Raw genomic sequence first — 22,008 nt, 5'->3', positions numbered from 1 at the left:
TTTAGGGCAGTTGGGTTTGTATATTGGACTTCACACAAATATAGGTCTTCTTGGGGGTGGTCATAGGGAGGAAAAAGGAATCAGCATACCCAAGAGAATCCCATGTTCCAATAGATTGGAGGAAGGGAAACGTTCTGGTCACAACAACATGGATGGCGACATCTGTTGGCATCTGTACTGGTGGCAATCAGTGGGAGTGGAGACTTTACAGCCTATAATATATCCATGAAATGTATTCTTTTATTAATCTGTGGATACTGACCCACTTCCTAAATGTCTTTTGGGGGGAAAAACTTTAACCTCCTCCTTCCTTCTTGTCTACATCTTTGGTGGCTATTGTTCCCATTTTTTTCTTCTGGAAAAAGGAAATTGAAATGTCATTGGTTATTGTGACCAGAAATTTTCTCTTCGGAACATGGGATCCCCATAGCTGTGCTGATTCCTTTTTCCCCCAATGCCTGCCCCCAAGACCTACATTTGTGCGCAGTCCGAATGCAAAATACAAACTCCACTGTCCTAAAAGAAGCAAATTTTTTTTTTTTGTGAAACGCACTGATGTTTGGACTTGGAGAAGTAACTTGGTGCCCTACCAAGCATAGATATACACTATATTACCAAAAGTATTGGGACACCTGCCTTTACAGTCACATGAACTTTAATGACATCCCAGTCTCCGTCTGTAGGGTTCAATATTGAGTTGGCCCACCCTTTGCAGCTCTTCTGGGAAGGCTGTCCATAAGGTTTAGGAGTGTGTCTGTGGGAATGTTCGACCATTCTTCCAGAAGCGCATTTGTGAGGTCAGGCGCTGATGTTGGACGAGAAGGCCCGGCTCACAGTCTCCGCTCTAATTCATCACAAAGGTGTTCTATCCGGTTGAGTTCAGGACTCTGTGCAGGCCAGTCAAGTACCTCAACCCCAAGCTCACTCATCCATGTCTTTATGGACCAACATTCCCATAGACACACTCCTAAACCTTGTGGGCAACCTTCCCAGAAGAGTTGAAGCTGTTATAGCTGCAGAGGGTGGACCAACCTAATATTGAACCCTACAGACTAAGACTGGGATGCCATTAAAGTTCAGGCGTCCCAATACTATTGGTATTAGTGTATGTGACCCTAATGTACATGACTAGGAGAGGTACCTTACTCCAATTCCATTGTTGGGTACAATTGGCATGTGTGTCCCCATTATGGGGTGGTTTTTAAATGTCATGTTTTTATTGAATGCAATGTATGTTTTTATAGATCGTGTCTCTGCCTCATATTGTGCCGGTAAAGTCTGCTGGTATAGAACAGTTTGCTCTGTTTGGTTTTGCTATGTTATTACTCATATTATTTCCTAGAATCCATAGGTGTATTATGTAGTATGGATAGAAGACTAGAGCATGTGATTTATGATTCGTGATGTTAGGGCGAGACCTTCCTTAATGAAACAACTATTTGATGTATTCACCAGAAAAAAAATAAGTAGGTGTATAAATGAATAATTTATATAAATAAATAATTGCTGTATTAGTAACCTGAGTTCATGTTTATATAATTTATTCTGACCTTACCATTTCTTTGTTTAGCATTGTATACTTGTATGATATATATTTTTCTCAAGGAAATATCTAGGCACTATCTCAGTGCATTAACCACTTAACGGGGTTGTAAACCCTCACGGTTTTTCACCTTAATGCATTGCATGCATTAAGGTGAAAAACCTCCTGTGGTGCTGCAGCCCCCCCCCCCCCCCCCAAGCCCCCGTTTTTACTTACCTGACCCCGATCTTTCACCGGCCGGGAACGAGCACAACAGCTCTAGCTGGTTTCTCGAGTCCTGATTGGATAAATTGATAGCAGCGCCAGCCATTGGCTCCCGCTGTTGTCAATCAAATACAATGAAGCCGCGCCGGGGGGGGGGGGGGGCAGGGCCAAATCCTGCATTCTGTGTGAATGGACACAGATGTGGGACTCGGGACGCTCCCGCACATATGACCCCTGATGATGTCAGACGTACTGACGAAACACGTTGGCTGCAGTCGAGCGTGAAACGTCCCTTCCGCCCATAGTGGAACGCAGGTGGAGCGCAAAACGGTGTCCCCACGTTCATCTGTATGCTTTTAACTTTTAACTTTTGTTTGTTTGCTGGACGGCCTTTTTTATAATATATTTCACCATGGGAGATTGCTCCTTATTTCATGTCCGACCTGGATGTGTGTGGCTATTCCTTTGAAAAATCTACCGGAGGTAACACTGGGCTTTCCGAGATGGATCTTCGGATACATCCCAATCTTCCAAAGCTGTTATGATCTTTGTAACAGGGATCATCGCCATCTGGTGAGTAGGCTGAGTGCTTGGTATTGGTGGAGGATTCCTACAGTCACCTAATCATTGGAAAAATCACCTTCTTACTGGAGAATATTTGATGAGCTTCTTTGGACTTGAATTATTGGTTATTTGGACACTTTTGAGTTGTGTTTTTCACCAAGTTGATGATATTTTGATTTTGACCACAGTTTTATGTACAAATATGATTGATTGTTTGATTAATTTTCCACTGGAATCTGGTGGTTATACAGTTTTATTTGCACTGTTTGCACTTTAAAACAAGGTATTAACCCATAGGGTGCGCGGTTCACTACATATACATTTTCACAATACTGGTTTTATAAACTCTGGAACGGGCAGCTCTAATAAAATTTTAAAAATTTGAAAATTTATATTTAAGCACACTTATATTTATCCAACTACGCAGGTAGGGAAAATTATTTGTTAACCTATCAAACACACTTTACACATTATTACTTAAGTCACTTAAATTCCCTTTATTCTCCATTCTGATGCTCGGTTTGAAATTCTTCACCACGTCTAGATGCATAAATGCATTGAGTTGCTGCCATGTGATTGGCTGATTAGCAATTTTTGTTACCGAGCAATTGAACAGGTGTACCTCATAAAGTGGCCGGTAAGTGTATATATTTTATGCTTATATGTCAGCCCTGAAGAAGGCAGAGTCCATTCCTCTGAAACACGTTGGCTTGATGTACATGTTTTTGCCCTTTCAATAAACGTTTTGTGAATCCAAGACCAAGAGTTGCATTTTTATGGACACCGAGTGCTCCTTCCTTCTTATGCCGCGTACACACGACCGGACTTTACGGCAGACTTTGTCCGGCGGACTTTTCGACGGACTTTACGATGGACTTTACGAATGAACGGACTTGCCTACACACAATCAACCAAAGTCCGATGGATTCATACGTGATGACGTACGACCGGACTAAAACAAGGAAGCTCATAGCCAATAGCTGCCCTAGCGTCGGTTTTTGTCCGTCAGACTAGCATACAGACGAGCGGACTTTTCGACCGGACTCGAGTCCGTCAAAAAGATTTGAAACGTGTTTCATTTCTAGGTCCGTCAAACTTTTGGGGAAAAAAAGTCCGCTGGAGCCCACACACGATCGAATTGTCCAACGGATTCCGGTCCGCCGGACCAAGTCTGCCGTAAAGTCCGATCGTGTGTACGCGGCATAACGAACAGTTCAGGCCAAGCATGAGTTTGGCCCGAACATTTGCCTGTTTGGCCGTTCACTGAACACCCAAATTTGCAGGGTGTTCACCCCCGACGAACACCATGCGCTGCACAGTGCATTCTGCGCCCTGATTGGGCAAAGCTTTGCCCAATCAGGGCGCAGTGTAAGCTGGTTGTTAAGAAGCGGGGCTGGGACGCGTCCTTAAAAACCAATGAGTCATCAACTGTCAATGGGTTTCCCCGCTGACAGCTGAACAATAAAAAAAAAAAAAAAAAGTGCGGTAAAAAAATAAAGAAAACAAAACTGCATTTTCAAGATAGGATCCGTAATCATTACAGTATAAATAACAGTAACAGTAAGCCATGTATACTAGTACAGTAAAACCTTGGTTTGAGAGTAACTTGGTTTGAGAGCGTTTTGCAAGACAAACAAAATTTTTAAATAAATTTTCACTTGATATACAAGTAGCGTCATGTCACAACTGAGTATAAAAGAGAAGAGAGGCGCCTCTAAGTGTAGCAATACGGATACATTTAATGAAGGTACAACATTTAGCAACACATTGGTACACTTAGAGGCGCCTCTCTTCTCTTTTATACTCTGGAGCTCCTGATGGATTTTGCTTCTAATCCCCTTGTGGAGGCTTCCATTTGTGGATGGACATTTTATGGTTACACAACCTGGTCACATCGCTATAATCTTTTTATATGGACTATAAACTGAAGGACTTATGAATAAATGGTTGTGGAATGAATCATTTGAGTTTCCATTATTTCTTATGGGGAAATTTGTTTTGATATACAAGTGCTTTGGATTACAAGCATGTTTCTGGAACAAATTATGGTCACAATCCAAAGTTTTACTGTACATAAGGCAAATAAGAGTACAGAGTGATTTCCTGATAGGTAGAAAACAAGGGAGCATATCCCCACTAATAAGGGGGATGGAAGTGATCATCCAACAGTTGCATGGAGTGAGGTTTCAGCAGAATGCTTATATCAGCAGCATAGAAGACCTTGGAGGGTATTCATCAGGAGAGGTTTGTCAACATCACGGACAACAGTGAAACCCTCCCAAGGGTGTCTACATACAGACAGTCCCCAACTTATAAACGACTCCTACTTACAAACGGCCTCAATGCCGGCTGTTTGTGCTCCACGCTGGTCCTGGATATCTCTGAGCAGCTATCTTGCCACATTCCTCCCACATCCCTCCACAGGCGGACGCCAGAACATCCCACATCCCTCCACAGGCGGACACCACAACATCCCACATCCCTCCACAGGCGGACGCCGGAACATCCCACATCCCCCCACAGGCAGACGCCGGAACATCCCACATCCCTCCACAGGCGGACGCCGGAACATCCCACATCCCCCCACAGGCAGACGCCGGAACATCCCACATCCCTCCACAGGCGGACGCCAGAACATCCCACATCCCTTCACAGGCGGATGCCGGAACGTCCCACATTCCTCCACAGGCGGACGCCGGAACATCCCACATCCCTCCACAGGTGGGCGCCGGAACATCCCACATCCCTCCACAGGCAGACGCCGGAACATCCCACATCCCTCAACAGGCGGACGCCGGAACATCCCACATCCCTCCACAGGCAGACGCCGGAACATCCCACATCCCTCCACAGGTGGGCGCCGGAACATCCCACATCCCTCCACAGGCAGATGCCGGAACATCCCACATCCCTCCACAGGCGGACGCCGGAACATCCCACATCCCTCCACAGTCGGACGCCAGAACATCCCACATCCCTCCACAGGTGGATGCCAGAACATCCCACATCCCTCCACAGTCGGACGCCAGAACATCCCACATCCCTCCACAGGTGGATGCCAGAACATTCCACATCCCTCCACAGGCGGACGCCGGAACATCCCACAGGCAGACACCAGAACATCCCACATCCCTCCACAGTCGGACGCCAGAACATCCCACATCCCTCCACAGGTGGACGCCGGAACATCCCACATCCCTCCACAGGCGGACCATGGAACATCACACATCCCTCCACAGGCGGACTCCAGAACATCCCACATCCCTCCACAGGCGGACGCCGGAACATCCCACATCCCTCCATGGGCGGACGCCGGAACATCCCACATCCCTCCACAGGCGGACTCCAGAACATCCCACATCCCTCCACAGGCGGACGCCGGAACATCCCACATCCCTCCACAGGCGGACTCCAGAACATCCCACATCCCTCCACAGGCGGACTCCAGAACATCCCACATCCCTCCACAGGCGGACGCCGGAACATCCCACATCCCTCCACAGGCGGATTCCAGAACATCCCACATCCCTCCAAGGCGGACGCCGGAACATCCCACATCCCTCCGCAGGTGGACACCGGAACATCCCACATCGCTCCACAGGCGGACGCCGGAACATCCCACATCCCTCCACAGGTGGACTCCAGAACATCCCACATCCCTCCACAGGCGGACGCCAGAACATCCCACATTCCTCCACAGGCGGACGCCGGAACATCCCACATCCCTCCACAGGCGGACACCGGAACATCCCACATCCCTCCACAGGTGGACTCCAGAACATCCCACATCCCTCCACAGGTGGACGCCGGAACATCCCACATCCCTCCACAGGCGGACGCCGGAACATCCCACATCCCTCCACAGGCGGACGCCGGAACATCCCACATCGCTCCACAGGCGGACGCCGGAACATCCCACATCCCTCCACAGGCAGACGCCGGAACATTCCACATCCCTCCACAGGCAGACCCTGGAACATCCCACATCCCTCCACAGGCGGACGCCGGAACATCCCACATCCCCCCACAGGCAGACGCCGGAACATCCCACATCTCCCCACAGGCAGACGCTGGAACATCCCACATCCCTCCACAGGCGGACGCCGGAACATCCCACATCCCCCCACAGGCAGACGCCGGAACATCCCACATCCCTCAACAGGCAGACGCCGGAACATCCCACATCCCTCCACAGGAGGATGCCGGAACATCATGCCACTAATGCCGTGTACACACGAGCGGAATCTCCGACAGAAAAAGTCAGACGGAAGCTTTTCATCGTCTATTCTGATCGTGTGTAGGCCTCATCAGACTTTTTTTTTTCTCGAAAATTCTGAGGGACCTAGAAATGGAACATGTTCTAAATATTTCCGACGGAACCAATTCCTATCGGGAAAACCGCTCGTCTGTATGCTGTTCCGATGGACCAAAAACGACGCATGCTCTGAAGCAAGTACGAGACGGAAGCTATTGGCTACTGGCTATTGAACTTCCTTTTTCTAGTCCCGTCGTACGTGTTGTACGTCATGGCGTTCTGGACGGTCGGACTTTGGTGTGACCGTGTGCAGGCAAGACAGCTTGAGCGGAAATCCGTCTGAGTTCCATCAGAGAAACCGTCGGAGTTTATTCCGACGGCAAAACCGGTCGTGTGTGCGCGGCATAAGGCAAGGGTGGTTACCTCTGATGTTATGTTGTGGACTTCATCCCAGAATTTTTGGATAATGGGACAGGACCACCAGATGTGTGCTATAATCTTTTTATATGGACTATAAATGAAAGGATTTATAAATAAATGGTTGTGGAACGAATCATTTGAGTTTCCATTAGGGATGCACAGATACCATTTTTTTTACAATGAGTACAAGTACCGATGCTTTTTTTTTTAGTACTCGCCCATACCAATTACTGATACTTACCGCAACTGTTTTGTTTTCACTTCAGCTGTCAGCAATGGTACAAAGCATTGAAAAGTTATTTACAAATGAAATAAATTGTTTTTTTTATGTGAAATATGTAAATATATGTTAATATATATGTGTATATTCACTAACAAAGCAAACAAAAAAAAAAGTTTTAATTGTTTATTGTTTATAAAATAGACGTGAAAAAAAGAAAAAAAGCAGGAAAATAATTATTACACGGAGGAGAATAGGGAGTTAATTAAAGCTGATTAGAGTAAATTAGGGGTTATTAAGGGGTTAAACAGAGGAACATTTGTTCATCCCTTTGATCTGCAGATGAAGAAACAGAAATATACAAAAAGAAACAATGTTTCTTTTTATTTTAGTGTTTCAGGGCTGAGCCATGTGGTTAATATGCTTTTTTTTGACAGCTCCAATTACTAGACTTCTTTAACACAGGGGAGACCCCACTGACAGCTCAAAGAACTGAACCTGAAAGTATCAATTTCCGGTATCAGTGCATTTGCACGAGTACCGATACTTGTGCAAATACTTGGTATCGGCACCGATACCGATATTAGTATCGGTGCAACCCTAGTTTCCATTATTTCTTATGCGGAAATTCGCTTTGATATACAGTGGGGACGGAAAGTATTCAGACCCCCTTAAATTTTTCACTCTTTGTTATATTGCAGCCATTTGCTAAAATCATTTAAGTTCATTTTTTTATCCTCATTAATGTACACACAGCACCCCATATTGACAGAAAAACACAGAATTGTTGACATTTTTGCAGATTTATTAAAAAAGAAAAATTGAAATATCACACGGTCCTAAGTATTCAGACCCTTCGCTCAGTATTTAGTAGAAGCCCCTTTTGATCTAATACAGCCATGAGTCTTTTTGGGAAAGATGCGACAAGTTTTTCACACCTGTATTTGGGGATCCTCTGCCATTCCTCCTTGCAGATCCTCTCCAGTTCTGTCAGGTTGGATGGTAAACGTTGGTGGACGGCCATTTTTAGGTCTCTCCAGAGATGCTCAATTGGGTTTAAGTCAGGGCTCTGGCTGGGCCATTCAAGAACAGTCACGGGGTTGTTGTGAAGCCACTCCTTCGTTATTTTAGCTGTGTGCTTAGGGTCATTGTCTTGTTGGAAGGTAAACCTTCGGCCCAGTCTGAGGTCCTGAGCACTCTGGAGAAGGTTTTCATCCAGGATATCCCTGTACTTGGCTGCATTCATCTTTCCCTTGGTTGTAACCAGTCGTCCTGTCCCTGCAGCTGAAAAACACCCCCACATCATGATGCTGCCACCACCATGCTTCACTGTTGGGACTGTATTGGACAGGTGATGAGCAGTGCCTGGTTTTCTCCACACATACCGCTTAGAATTAAAAGTTCTATCTTGGTCTCATCAGACCAGAGAATCTTATTGCTCACCATCTTGGAGTCCTTCAGGTGTTTTTTTAGCAAACTCCATGCGGGCTTTCATGTGTCTTGCACTGAGGAGAGGCTTCCGTCGGGCCACTGTGCCATAAAGCCCCGACTGGTGGAGGACTGCAGTGATGGTTCACCTGCTACAAATTTCTCCCATCTTCTGACTGCATCTCTGGAGCTCAGCCACAGTGATCTTTGGGTTCTCCTTTACCTCTCTCACCAAGGCTCTTCTCCCCCGATAGCTCAGTTTGGCCGGACACCCAGCTCTAGGAAGGGTTCTGGTCGTCCCAAACATCTTCCATTTAAGGATTATGGAGGCCAATGTGCTCTTAGTAAACTTAAGTGCAGCAGAATTTTTTTGTAACCTTGGCCACATCTGTGCCTTGCCACAATTCTGTCTCTGAGCTCTTCAGGCAGTTCCTTTGACCTCATGATTCTCATTTGCTCTGACATGCACTGTGAGCTGTAAGGTCTTATATAGACAGGTGTGTGGCTTTCCTAATCAAGTCCAATCAGTATAAACAAACACAGCTGGACTCAAATGAAGGTGTAGAACCATCTCAAGGATGATCAGAAGAAATGGACAGCACCTGAGTGAAATATATGAGTGTCACAGCAAAGGGTCTGAATACTTAGGACCATGTGATATTTCAGTTTTTCTTTTTTGATAAATCTGCAAAAATGTCAACAATTCTGTGTTTTTCTGTCAATATGGGGTGCTGTGTGTACATTAATGAGGGAAAAAAGTGAACTTAAATGATTTTAGCAAATGGCTGCAATATAACAAAGAGTGAAAAATTTAAGGGGGTCTGAATACTTTCCGTCCCCACTGTACAAGTGCTTTGGATTACAAGCATGCTTCCGGAATGAATTATGCTTGCAATCCAAGGTTTTACTGTATATAGATATATATATACAGATAAAATAGTCAGTGAGAGAACTTTTCAGAGACAAAACCCTAGTGCAAATTTCTGGCACATGCAGGCAAAATCTATTTGGAAAGGTGAAGAAGGATTGAGGATGCAGATCCAGGGTCATAAAGGTGACTTCACTCGCTTGTATCTTCATATCACTTATCAGATTGGGAAATGTGGTCTATGAGATACACAAAATGAATCATTTCCATATTTGTAATTATACATAGTTACATTTTATTTCTGGAATGCACACTTCTCTGTCACGTTCCTTCTTTGGAATTGTGTGTCAGTGTGTGAGTATGTCCGTGTCATGACGCGGTTGTGAAAAAAAATGGGAAGAAACCTCCCAGCATTCTCTGGGCGCTGCAATATCATGATGAGAAGAAGGATGAAAAACGTGATCACCTTCCCCTGACCCCAGTGCAGAGATGTATGCATAAAATTACAATGTAGAGTTATCATTTACCCTTCATGAATAATTGATTTCATTAACTGGTGATAGCAGAAAACATTACCATAGGCATGTACAAACCTCTCCCTTCCTGCACAGAGTCCCTCGTAGACACTATGTAAAGACGGGCGTTCCACATTACAAAGATACCTTTCAGGAATAGTATTATGCATTCATACCTGGGTATAAATCAGCATTTAAAGTCCAACTGAAATTTCAAGTTTAAATTAACTAAATTCGTTCGGGGTATACGAAAACCAAGGTGTCCAAAGTCTAATGCCCCGTACACACGATCGGGATTTCCGACAACAAAACCGTGGATCTCTTTTCCCACGGACATTGGCTCAAACTTGTCTTGCGTACACGCGGTCACACAAATGTCATCGGAAATTTCCGAACGTAAGAACGCTGGTGACGTACAAGACGTACGACGAGCCGAGAAAAAGCAAGTTCAGTAGCCAGTGCGGCTCCTTCTGCTTGATTCCGAGCACGCGTGAGCTTTTGTGCGACGGACTTGTGTACACGCGATCGGACTTTCCGACAACAAAGTGAAGTTATCTGAAAATTTGAGGACCTGCTCTCAAATATTTGTGGGCAGAAATTCCGACAGCAAATGTTCAATGGAGCCTACACGCGGTCGGACTTTCGGACAACGAGCTCGCAATCAAACATTTCACGTAAGAAAGTCCGACCGTGTGTACGCGGCATTACAGTTTGTTGTTTCTTAACCCGCTTAAAGGGTAAGTTCACCTTTACAGAAAAATCTGTAAAGGTGAACTTACACAGGTCCCCCTCCTCGCCCCCCCACTCGGGTCCCACTGACCTGGACCGTGGCAATCTCCGGTTCTAAGCCCCGGTATATCCGTGCCAGGAGTCCGGGGCTTGGAAATCCTCTGAGCTGAATGTTCAAAACGTCCCTCATCAGGAGGGACGTTTCGGAGTCAGTGCCGAGACACGGGCGTCGCCGACCAATCAGCAGCCGCATAGCCCGTCCTGTCAGCTATGGAGAAGACGCGTGGATGCAGAGAAGTTTTAAGCCCCAGACTCCTGTCCTGGCGCGGATATACCGGGGATTAGAACCGGAGATTGCCGCGGTCCAGGTCACTGGGGGACCTGTGTAAGTTCACCTTACAGACTTTTCTGTAAAGGGGAACTTACACTTTTTAAGCAATCAAATGTACCCATATTGATGTATTCTTTTGTCCTTGATGACTTAAGTTTTTGATCTAAATATATGTCTATTTTAATCAATTTTCTATTTTTGATACAATTTATTGTTCTTGGTCACTTTAAAAGTCCCACCCATCAATGGGGGTTCATGTGTTTTTTTACACTTTAAGCACCGCCCCGCGTACATTTACTGCGGCAGGGCGGCCCTTAAGCGCGAAACGACGTACCTGTATGTGATTTTTTTTTTTCAAGGGCTCTGGGGCGTGCGCTCCCACTGTGATTGGACACAGCGGGAGCCAATCAGCAGGTCCGGCGGACCCTATGTCCGCGGAAAAACCCTGCGATACTTTGGAGAGAGGCAGGATGGCGGTTTGCCTATCTAAACAAGGCTAAGCAGGAATACGGATCTCTGTCTTCCTACAGTAAACCATCCCCTGCACAGTTAGAAAACACTCCCAGGGAATATATTTAACCCTTTCATCGCCCTGATGTTAACCCCTTCCCTGCCATTGTCATTAGTACAGTGACAGTGCATCTTTTTTTTTAGAACTGATCAATGTATTGGTGTCACTGGATCCCAAAAAGTGTCAGTTATGCTGCGTACACACGAGCGGACTTTTTGACCAGACTGGTCCGACGGTCTATCTGACGGACTTTCGGCAGACTTCCGACGGACTTTTCAAACGAACGGACTCGCGCACACACGACCGGACTTTCCGGCAGAATAGGTCCGACGGTCTTCCGACGCAGTTACGGCAGACTCCCAGACTAGCCCACACACGTTCATTTTGAAAGTGATGAAGTATGACGGGACTAGAAAAGGAAGTCAATCTCGCCGCTTTTATCGGCGAGATTAACACCCTGCGGGCCCCGTCACAGGGCATACCGGGCCCTTTTCGGTCGAAAATCCGAACGGACTTTAGATTTAAAACATGTTTCAAATCTTTCTGCCGGAACTCCGCCGGACCCAGTTCCTATCGGGAAGCCCGTTCGTCTGTATGCTGGTCCGACGGACCAAATGCAATGCAAGGGCAGCTACAGCACCCGCCCGCTCAGTCCGTCGGAAGTCCAATGAAGCCCACACACGGTCGGGGTGTCTGACGGATTCGGTCCGTCGGACCAGTCCAGTCCAAAAGTCCGCTTGTGTGTACAGGGCATTAGGTGTCTGATTTGTCCACTGCAATGTCGCTGTCCCGCTAAAAATTGCTGATTATCGCCATTACTAATAAAAAAAAATTTAAAACTATAAAAAGTCCATAAATTTATCCCATAGTTTGTAGACGCTATAACTTTTGTGCAAACCAATCAATATACACTTATTGGGATTTTTTTTTTTTTTTTTTACCAAAAATATGGTAGCAGAATACATACTGGCCTAAATTGATGAAGAAATTCGATTTTTTTAATTATTATTTTTTTGGGGGTATATTGTATAGCACAAAGTAAAAAATATTGTTTCTTTTTTCAAAATTGTCGGTCTTTTTTTTTGCACTATTTGTGGGGACATCAATTTTATTTGGGTACAGTGTCGCACAACCAGTCAATTCTCAGTTAAAGCAACGCAGTGCCATATCGCAAAAAATGGCCTGGTCAGGAAGGGGGTAAAACCTTCCGCAGAGCTGAAGTGGTTAAGAAAGTAGCCACAACCTTTTTTTTCCCAAATCTCTTTATTGTTTTTTTTAGGATCAACAAAACTAAAAAATACAAAACGAAATACAAAACAAAATACAAAACACAGTACATGTTGAGCAAAATATATATGCATCATTGAAATCCTCACTGGATCACATTACCAATCTCCTTGCTAGTATAAAAATCAGCGGTCAAAATAAAAGAATAGCAAAATAATGTCTAAGCCATAAGGCCTTTCAGTCACCGCAATGACAGCCAACTCATATACAATACATATATAGCAGAGCCTATCATCAGCAATCCATGTCGTCTATATGACAAAATATAAATCAGCATCATATCGGAAATTGATATTGGTGGTCGATGCCGTGCAAGCCTCGGCCAGCCAAACGGCCCAGATTTTATCGTATTTGCGCTAACAACCTCTATTCACGTGGGTATCTCTGTGTAATGGTAAACTGTTACTGACCAATTGTTTCCAGTATAATGCCCCGTAAACACGGTCGGATTTTCCGATGGAAAATGTCCGATCGGAGCGTGTTGTCGGAAATTCCGACCGTGTGTGGGCTCCATCGGACATTTTCCATCGGATTTTCCGACACACAAAGTTGGAGAGCAGGAGATAAAATTTTCCGACAACAAAATCCGTTGTCGGAAATTCCGATCGTGTGTACACAAATCCGACAGACAAAGTGCCACGCATGCTCAGAATAAATAAAGAGATGAAAGCTATTGGCCACTGCCCCGTTTATAGTCCCGACGTACGTGTTTTACGTCACCGCGCTCAGAACGATCGGATTTTCCGACAACTTTGTGTGACCGTGTGTATGCAAGACAAGTTTGAGCCAACATCCGTCGGAAAAAATCCTCGGATTTTGTTGTCGGAATGTCCGAACAAAGTCCGACCGTGTGTACGCCCTATAAAAGTGTTGGTTTCTTCCAATACAGGGCAATGGCTTTTCTAGCCTAAAACAATGTAATATTAGAAAATGTCCGCTCTGCCTCTGTAGGAAGAATATCCTCCACCAAACCCAACAAACCTACTGACATAGAAATCGGCAAAGGGGCAGATAAGATGGAGTTGAACAAAGCCACCACCTCTCCACCCGGAAGCCTACAATATATGGACAGGTCCAGAAGATGCGTGAGAAGTCTCCAGGAGCCACACCGCCAAGAAGCCACAACCTGAGTAGAAAAGCCTGCCTCTTACCAGCAGGCGCACAGAAGGGCTTTTGCTCACTCTGTGAAGGCAGTGGCCTCTCTACCGTGCACCCTCCTAAATCAGACCTTTAGGTCTGCGATCAGGAAACCCCCCCCCCCCCGCTTATTGGAAAGCTCTAGTTCTGTATTATGACTATCCCGATCTTTGCAAGGTTATTGGCCAGCATATTCAATTCAGAGGGTTGATAACTGTCAGGCAACTGACAATTTTAAAAAGAAGGTCCCTATTTTTCCCATAGGAAATATTTAATTCAAGAGAGAGTTTAACCAAGTCCTGTTTCTATTTTTGTGGCTATATCTTCAGTTGTTTAGAGGCTTGTAATTACATTTATGACCTTGTAGACACTATGATACTCCATAAAGATGGGTGTGCAACATTGCAGGGATGCCTGCGTAGGGATGTATGATTGATGGCTACATAGGTGGAAATCATGAATATGGAGATGTAACTGCTATTGTTATATATCACAAATGTGCTCCAGATTCCCATAGCTATGTTCTCTAATTAGTGGTCCTTCAAATTCTGCTTAAAGTGATTGTAAAGTCTCTTTTTTTTTTACTATAAAAATAACAAACCTGTTAGACTCACCTCCTCTGTGCAGTTGGTTTTGCACAGAGCAGCCCCAATCCTCCTCTTCTTGGGTCCCTCTTCTGTGATCCTGACCCCTTCCTCCTGCTCAGTGCCCCCCACAGTAAGCAGCTTGCTATGGGGGCACCAGAGCTGAGCTACAGCTCCCTGTGTCCATTCCGACATGAAGCCCCAACCTGGCCCCGCCCCTCTCTTCCCCGATTGGCTAGCTGACTTTGCCGCTGCTGTGTCTCAGCCAATCAGGAAGGAGAATATTGGTTGGCTGAGACACTCATGGACATCGCTGGACAGAGAGGGAGAGATCTCAGGTAAGTGTTAGGGGGTGCTGGGGAGGCTGCTGCACACAGAAGGCTTTTCCTCCACCTTAAAAAAAAATATTAAAAGCCAGCAGCTACAAATACTGCAGCTGCTGACTTTTAATAAATGGACACTTACCTGTCCCAGAGTCCAGCGATGTCGGCAGCCGAAGCCAATCAATCTCTCGGCTGCCCCCGCCGCCATCCTCGGTCAGGGAATCGGGAAGTGAAGCATTGCGGCTTCACTGCCCGATTCCTTACTGCGCATGCGCGAGTTGCGCTGTGCCTCTGCACTGGTCCCTGTTGTGTTCTGGGAACTGTGTGTTTCTCAGAACACAATGGGGGGGGGGGGGGCATCTGCGGATATTCTGCGGCTGTCTAAGCCCGGAAGTGGCTGCAGATACCTTTATTATACAGGTATCTACATCCTCCTCCCCCCTGAAAGGTGCCAAATGTGACACCGGAGGGGGGGAGGAATCCGATGAGCGGAAGTTCCACTTTATGGTGGAACTCCACTTTAATGCATTAAGGTAAAAAAACCTTCTGCCTTCTGCCTTTACAGAAAAGACAGGTGAAATACTTTTCAAATTTTCAGGAGATCACAGGGGGGGGTTGCATTAAGCAGGTGCTAGGGTGCATTGGAAGCAGGGCTTTACAGGTAGCAGGCCTGGCAACAGAACCATAGCGGGCCATAGTAGGGATGACTGTAAAAGACAGTAGCTGGATTGTCTGTAGCAGACAGTAGCAGGACTGCAGTGGGCTGTGGCTGAACTGACCACAACAGGACTGTTTTCAAGGTCAACCTCGGAGACCAGTAGCTATAACAGTAGAGAGGCTCCCACTGACCAGCAGGATAGGTATACAAGCAGGTCACCCTGGCGGATGACGTGGGCTCACCCGAAGTGCGGAGTCTAAGCTCTAACCGGTGTTCACCACTCACCAGAGCTCCTGACAGTGGAGATTGCTGCATGTTAGCACCAAATCCTGGCCCTCGGGATTGACCTACCAGGTGGTGAGCAAGTCGGGGTCTGGTAGCAGATATAGCAGGTGGGATCAAGTAGAAGCGTAGTCAGTAAACAAGCCAAAGGTCGGTAACAAGTGGTCACGGGATGGGATCAAGCAAATGCGTAGTCAAGGAACAAGCCAAAGGTTGGTAAGGAGTGGTAGCGGAGATACGGACAGCAGCAGGAGTGACAAGAGCTAGATATTTGCTGGAGAGAGCATCATAATCTGGCAAACAGAAAATGCAGAGACATGGCTTAAACCAGGAAGTTTATGGGAGGAGCAAAAGGTTGAAAGTTCAAAAGAAATAAGGTTCAAGGTAGGTTCATTCAAGGAATTGTCTAGGGAGCTGTCGAACATTTCAGGTGGCTCAGTGAAAAGAGTTACTGTCGGACACAGCAGAGGTTCTGGGTTCAGGTCCAGGCCCTGACAGCTTTAGTGTACTGAAACTGTAGCAGGCTACAATAGGGCTGTAGTTATAGACTATGGCAGGACTTGACTAAAGCTGACAGGGCAGGCTTACTGGCAACAGGGACTCAGGTATATAGGGACTGGTGGACACTTCAAGTCCCAATAAACTATGCAAGATCCTATATTTCCATCTTTCTTTGAAACAAATTACAAAACAGCTTCAGCTAGAGAGGTAGATTTATGAGTTAAGCATTTTTTCAAATTTTGAGAAATGCATTGGTACATGTCGTGGGTTTCAGGGATTAAGGGGATAAGTTCTACCTGGAGAAATAGATGTCCTGAGAATAAGATCAATGGCACAGTCAAGGCATCAGCAATGTGTTTTTTCAGGATATCAGAGAAATCTGCATAGACGGCAGAAATTTTTAGTTAGAAATCTACCATCAGAGCTACTGACATGGCCCAGAGGTGCTAATTTAGTAATCCAAGTGGAGGAAGACATTGACATCAACAAGAAGAACCCCAAGACAGAACCTCAAGAGTAGTTCAGGTAAAGGTTTGGAGATTGATGGTGTGGTCAATGTAGGTCAAAATGGATGGAAGAGGCTACCTGCGGCAGCACTAGGAAGACCATCTGGTTTTCAGGAAAAAACTCAAGACCTTCCTCTTCTAGAAGCTGACAACACCAAATGCATTAGCGCCTTGAGGCGATTCAGTTCGCATTTGCAGGGCTCTATAAATCTTTCATTCATTCATTCATTCACAAGGGTTTTCCTATGCAGAACTCTGATGGACATCTGAGAAAGAGTCTGTTGATAAATGAAACCATAAGTTGGCAAGGAGCCATCAATGGCTGAGATGGAAAGAGGTGTGAGTATGGTTTCCAAACCAAGTGATCTTGAGCTTGGGATGCCCCAATGAATCTGAACCCATAAAGGCTGAGACTGGAATGGGATGACCTCCAACATGGACATGGAGAATAAGAATGAGTGAGCTGGCAAGGAGAAGAGGGAGAAAAGCATTGATCCAGTAAGCCTCTCCAAAGCATACTAGATATGGGAGTTTCCAATTCACAGGGAACATGAACTGAGGAAATTCCCCTTCCCTCCACAATACATGCAGAGACCTATGTTGATGTCAGACCAATGTTAATACCTTTCCACCGAGGATAAGCAAGTTTTGCTTAGTTGCATAGATTTCATGGAAAATAGTTCTTGACAAGGTGTATCCAAGTTTTCAGGAGTGGTTGGCAAAGGAACAGGTAAGGGGCATCACTGGCAACTTCTCTCCTGCCAGTTTCCTGGAGCTGCGTATCAATTCAGATGGTGAGGCAAACCAAGTCATCCAAGGAGAAGAGTAGATTTCTGCCTGTTAATGTAACCTTAACTCAAAAAAAGAGACCCTGCCAAATATAGCTGTAAGAGTTTCAACATTCCAGGCTAATTAAGCTGCCAGGGTCCAAAACTGTATAACATGCTGACAAACAGTCATGCTACCTTGGTGTAGGCACAGGAGTAAAGCTGTGAAAGAGGACACTCACCCAAGATTGTCAAATGTATGACAAAAGACAGCCTGAAAGTCTAATAAATCGTACACGAACGACAGGAGAGGTTCAGGCCAAGGTGTTTTAAGGCAAGAAGATAAATCACACGAGGGACCTTGGTATGATGTGTGGGGAAAATGCTGCTACTGTAACTCAAAATGGGTTCTACATTGATTGAAGAAGCCCCTGCAAGCTTCAGGATCCCTGAAGTAATGAGCAGGTGCAGGAAGATGTAGTACTGAAGATGAAGAAGAACTAGGGTATGATAGAGCGTAAACAGAAGGCAAAGGCATAGCAGAGGTAGTCAAGGAGCCCAGTAAGGCTTGTAGACAGTCCAGACGAGAATCAAGCATTTACATATACTGTAGTATATTGAATCAGATGGATTTGCATGGGTTATTGAGATTCCAGCTTACTGGCCAGGGTTTAAAGAGGATCAGCAGTAGGCAGAGTCGGCTGGGATTGGTCTGTGTTTGGCTCAAGCATAGTGTCACAATCTTCAGGAAAAGACTGTGCCTTGAGCTGTCCCTGAGTGTGGAAGTTGATCCTCGTCTCTATGTGAAAGCTTTCCATGAGGGTGGAATCTAAGAGATAGCTGGTGTTCTGTCTCCTCATAGGAGTTTTGACTTGCAGGTGCAAGCTATCCCCAGGTCACCCAACAGGTACTCATGGGCATAAAAATGGGTAGATGCCTGTAAAAAGAGGTGGCCTCCTAAAGCAGGCACTGGAGTTTACAGGAAGTAAAGCTATACTGGTAGTAGGTCTGGCAGCAGAACCGTAGTCATTACGTAGACTGTAATGGATAGCTGGACTGGAAATATGAGGGGTTTTACCTGCAACCTGGAATTAGGCTTTAAGGCAGAGCTCTCATATAAACGTATAAAAATAGCAGTGGTGTCATGCAAACAACAGTAACCAACAAGAACCAATTAGATCTCAGGCTAATGTTAATAAAATAAAATACAACATGTAGAGTACAGCATGAACTCTTATTGGTTGCAATAGGTCAGTGCATCTTTCACATTTCTCTGTATTTCAAGCCCAAAGCAGAGCCATTTTCGACAATACAATAAAAATGTGTGTGCATCCAGATTGCACTATAAAATATGCAATGAAAGTAGATGTATGGTACTTTCTACTCTCTTCTGTTGATGGAGTCTTTATTGAGGCCATATCTCACTTTTAGTGTAGCAGCTTCCAGTTTCTTTTGACTTTTTTTGTAGCTCAAATAGCCAACTGTATCTTTTCATTATATATGACAGGAAGCTTTCATGCAATAATGAAAGAAAAACTACAACTATATATGAGGCTCGGCTACCGCTGAACGAGAAAAAAAATCCAGCGTTCTTCAGAGCGGCCAAACAGGCAAAGTCCTGTCTGAAAGTTCTGTTCGGACTGAACCAATAGCTTAGTAGAGAAATTGGCCAGAATTATATTTAATAGTAATATTATATATATATATATATATATATATATTTTTTTTTTTTTAAATTTTATTTTTTATTTTTTCAGAAAAGCAAAAAAAAAACACTTTGTATTTTATTTCCAGTTTTTGAACACTAAATGAGGGTTACATAAAGAGGAATCCAAGTTGAAAATGATTTAAATGCAAATGTCACTTTTAAATTCCAAAGACTGAACTGGGACACTATCAGCCACTATTTGGCAACAGATTTGGTATTTAGTATTCTGCTCAGAGATTGTATATATTTATATATACATGTATATATTATTTTGGAGTTTGCATTATGTGTAGATTAGGAGTATTGTTTATTAAAAAAAACATAAGGGCAGATGAATTCTATTTTTTTCTCTTCAAGCTTTCAAAATTCAAACAAAGTTGTGCAGAATTAGCCGAAACATGTCGTTTGTACAGACCCAGACATCGTGAACATTCTTTAATAAAAACATCTGATGAAATCCAATAACAGTGTCATCATCTACCTAAAGCTGACCTACAACCATACTAATTATACAGTTGTCAGGTGTTGGCTCATGGTCTTGTGAGGTGATGCTATGCTGTATCTTCTGAAAGGGAAGCATTGATAATGTTTCAATAATTGCTTCCTTCCCTTGATATTGCTGTCCTTTCCAAGTCAGACATGAAGCATTAGTATACATAGATTTTAATTGTGTCCCATCACTGTCAAACTGAAGAATTAGGTTGCTTTCAATGCCACAGGGGTCCCATCCTGGATCTTCTGAGAGATTCTCAGGCAGGAGCTGTACTAGCTGAGGTAGAGGAGGTCAGCGGGCGCATAAGTGGTCCAAACGTCAGAGACGCCCATTGTCGTGTATCTAAGGATAGATCAGAGTCATCAAGCTTATTATTATTATTATTATTATACAGGATTTAAATAGCGGCAACAATTTACGCAGAGCTTTACCATATAAAAGGGAGACAATACAGTTATAATACAATAAAATGCAAGAGGATTAGGAGGGCCCTGCTCAGAAGAGCTTACAATCTAATAGGGTGAAATAATCAATAATAATATCAAATTACTTAATTTCACCATAACATGTTTTTTGTGGCTTTAAATTGCCACTTCCTCAATTCAGGGTGATACACTGTTGGTTAGCAATTCTCGGTTTGTTGCTTAACCCAAATGGGTTTGTGAGACACAAACCCACTTGGGGAAAAGCAACACCCGAGAACTGTTGGGCTGGAGTTGTTGAACTTGATGGCTCCAACCAATCCTTAGATTGGTTAGGCCTCATCTGGAGTTTTCCGTCCAGATCTGGTCATCAGTCCTCCGAAGGGATGTGCCGGAGCTGGAGAGAGTCCAAAAAAGCCAACGAAACTAATAAGGGAACTGGAGGACCTCAATTACGAGGAACGACTTCAAACACAAAATTTATTCTCGCTGAAGATGAGACGCTTAAGAGGGGGCATGATAGCGATCTACAAATATCTCAATGGGGATACCAGCATAGGAAATAAACTATTCAGTCATAGGGATTGTAAAAGGACATGGGGGCACACCATGAGACTGGAGGAGATGCGGTTTAACCTTAAACTGCGTAGGGGGCTCTGCACTGTCAGGACAATAAGGATGTGGAACTCTCTCCCATAGTTGGTGGTGACTGTGGGGAGTATGGATATTTTTTAAAAGACTCTTAGATGTACATCTTAAAGGACACACAACATACCAGGATATGGGAAATCTCTATAGACACTGATACACATACACCTACACATGATGAATTGGATGGACAACTGTCTTTTTTCAGCCTTACTGATTGTGACTATGTGACAACGGGCAGTCTAGCCATTCAGATCACCAACAGGTCATTTGATCTCCTCCGTTGTACTATGATCCACTGTTAACACCAACAGGAAACCAGCATGCTATGCAGCCATTGCCTGTGTGCATGTGAACGTGAAATTCCTAAAATGTTACAGGTTATAGGCAGCACTGATATCTGGCAATAGATGATGGTGAAAACAATATTTTATTTAAAATAAAACGGCGTTGTTTATGATATAGAGTGCTTAATCAAACTAAATGTCATTCATTTCGGGTTTACATCTACTATAAAACAAGTTCTCAGTTGTCTTCAACCATTTGCTATGCAGATTTTACAGAGAACACGACTATAACTGTCACTTATAAACATAAAATGAAGTTATGATGTTCAAAACACTGACTGGTTCCATGAGTCAGTTAGGAAAAACATCCCACAATGGATAAATACGTGCACATAATTTATATTGTAATAATACAGAAAGACACCCACATGACACCACGCCAACATGATTTGTTCATGAAGGAGAGTAACATTTAACAAGATCATAAATGTAATAACAAGTCTTGACACAAGCTACAGCCAATAAAGTATGAATACTAGGATTTGGTGCAAATTGCACTTTAAAGTAAGTCTAAAGCACAATGCCCAACGGAAATCGTTTCATGCCCTCACCTCCACAGTGCCCCTTTTTCCTGGATGCTGGTTGCAGTACATCCCTTTCCAAACTATCTTCATTACAAACAGGATAAACCAAAAGAAAAAGTACAAGTCAAAACTTGTAATAGAGTCCAAAACAGCTTTAATGCTTCACAACCAACGTGTTTCATGTGGTCAAAACGCGCTCCCTCTTCATCAGAGCTCAGTAATGCTTTGTAAAC

Source organism: Aquarana catesbeiana, linkage group LG07, assembly GCF_042186555.1.
Source record: "Aquarana catesbeiana isolate 2022-GZ linkage group LG07, ASM4218655v1, whole genome shotgun sequence".
Lineage (NCBI taxonomy): Eukaryota > Metazoa > Chordata > Amphibia > Anura > Ranidae > Aquarana > Aquarana catesbeiana.
Note: the sequence above shows the minus strand (reverse complement) of the source record.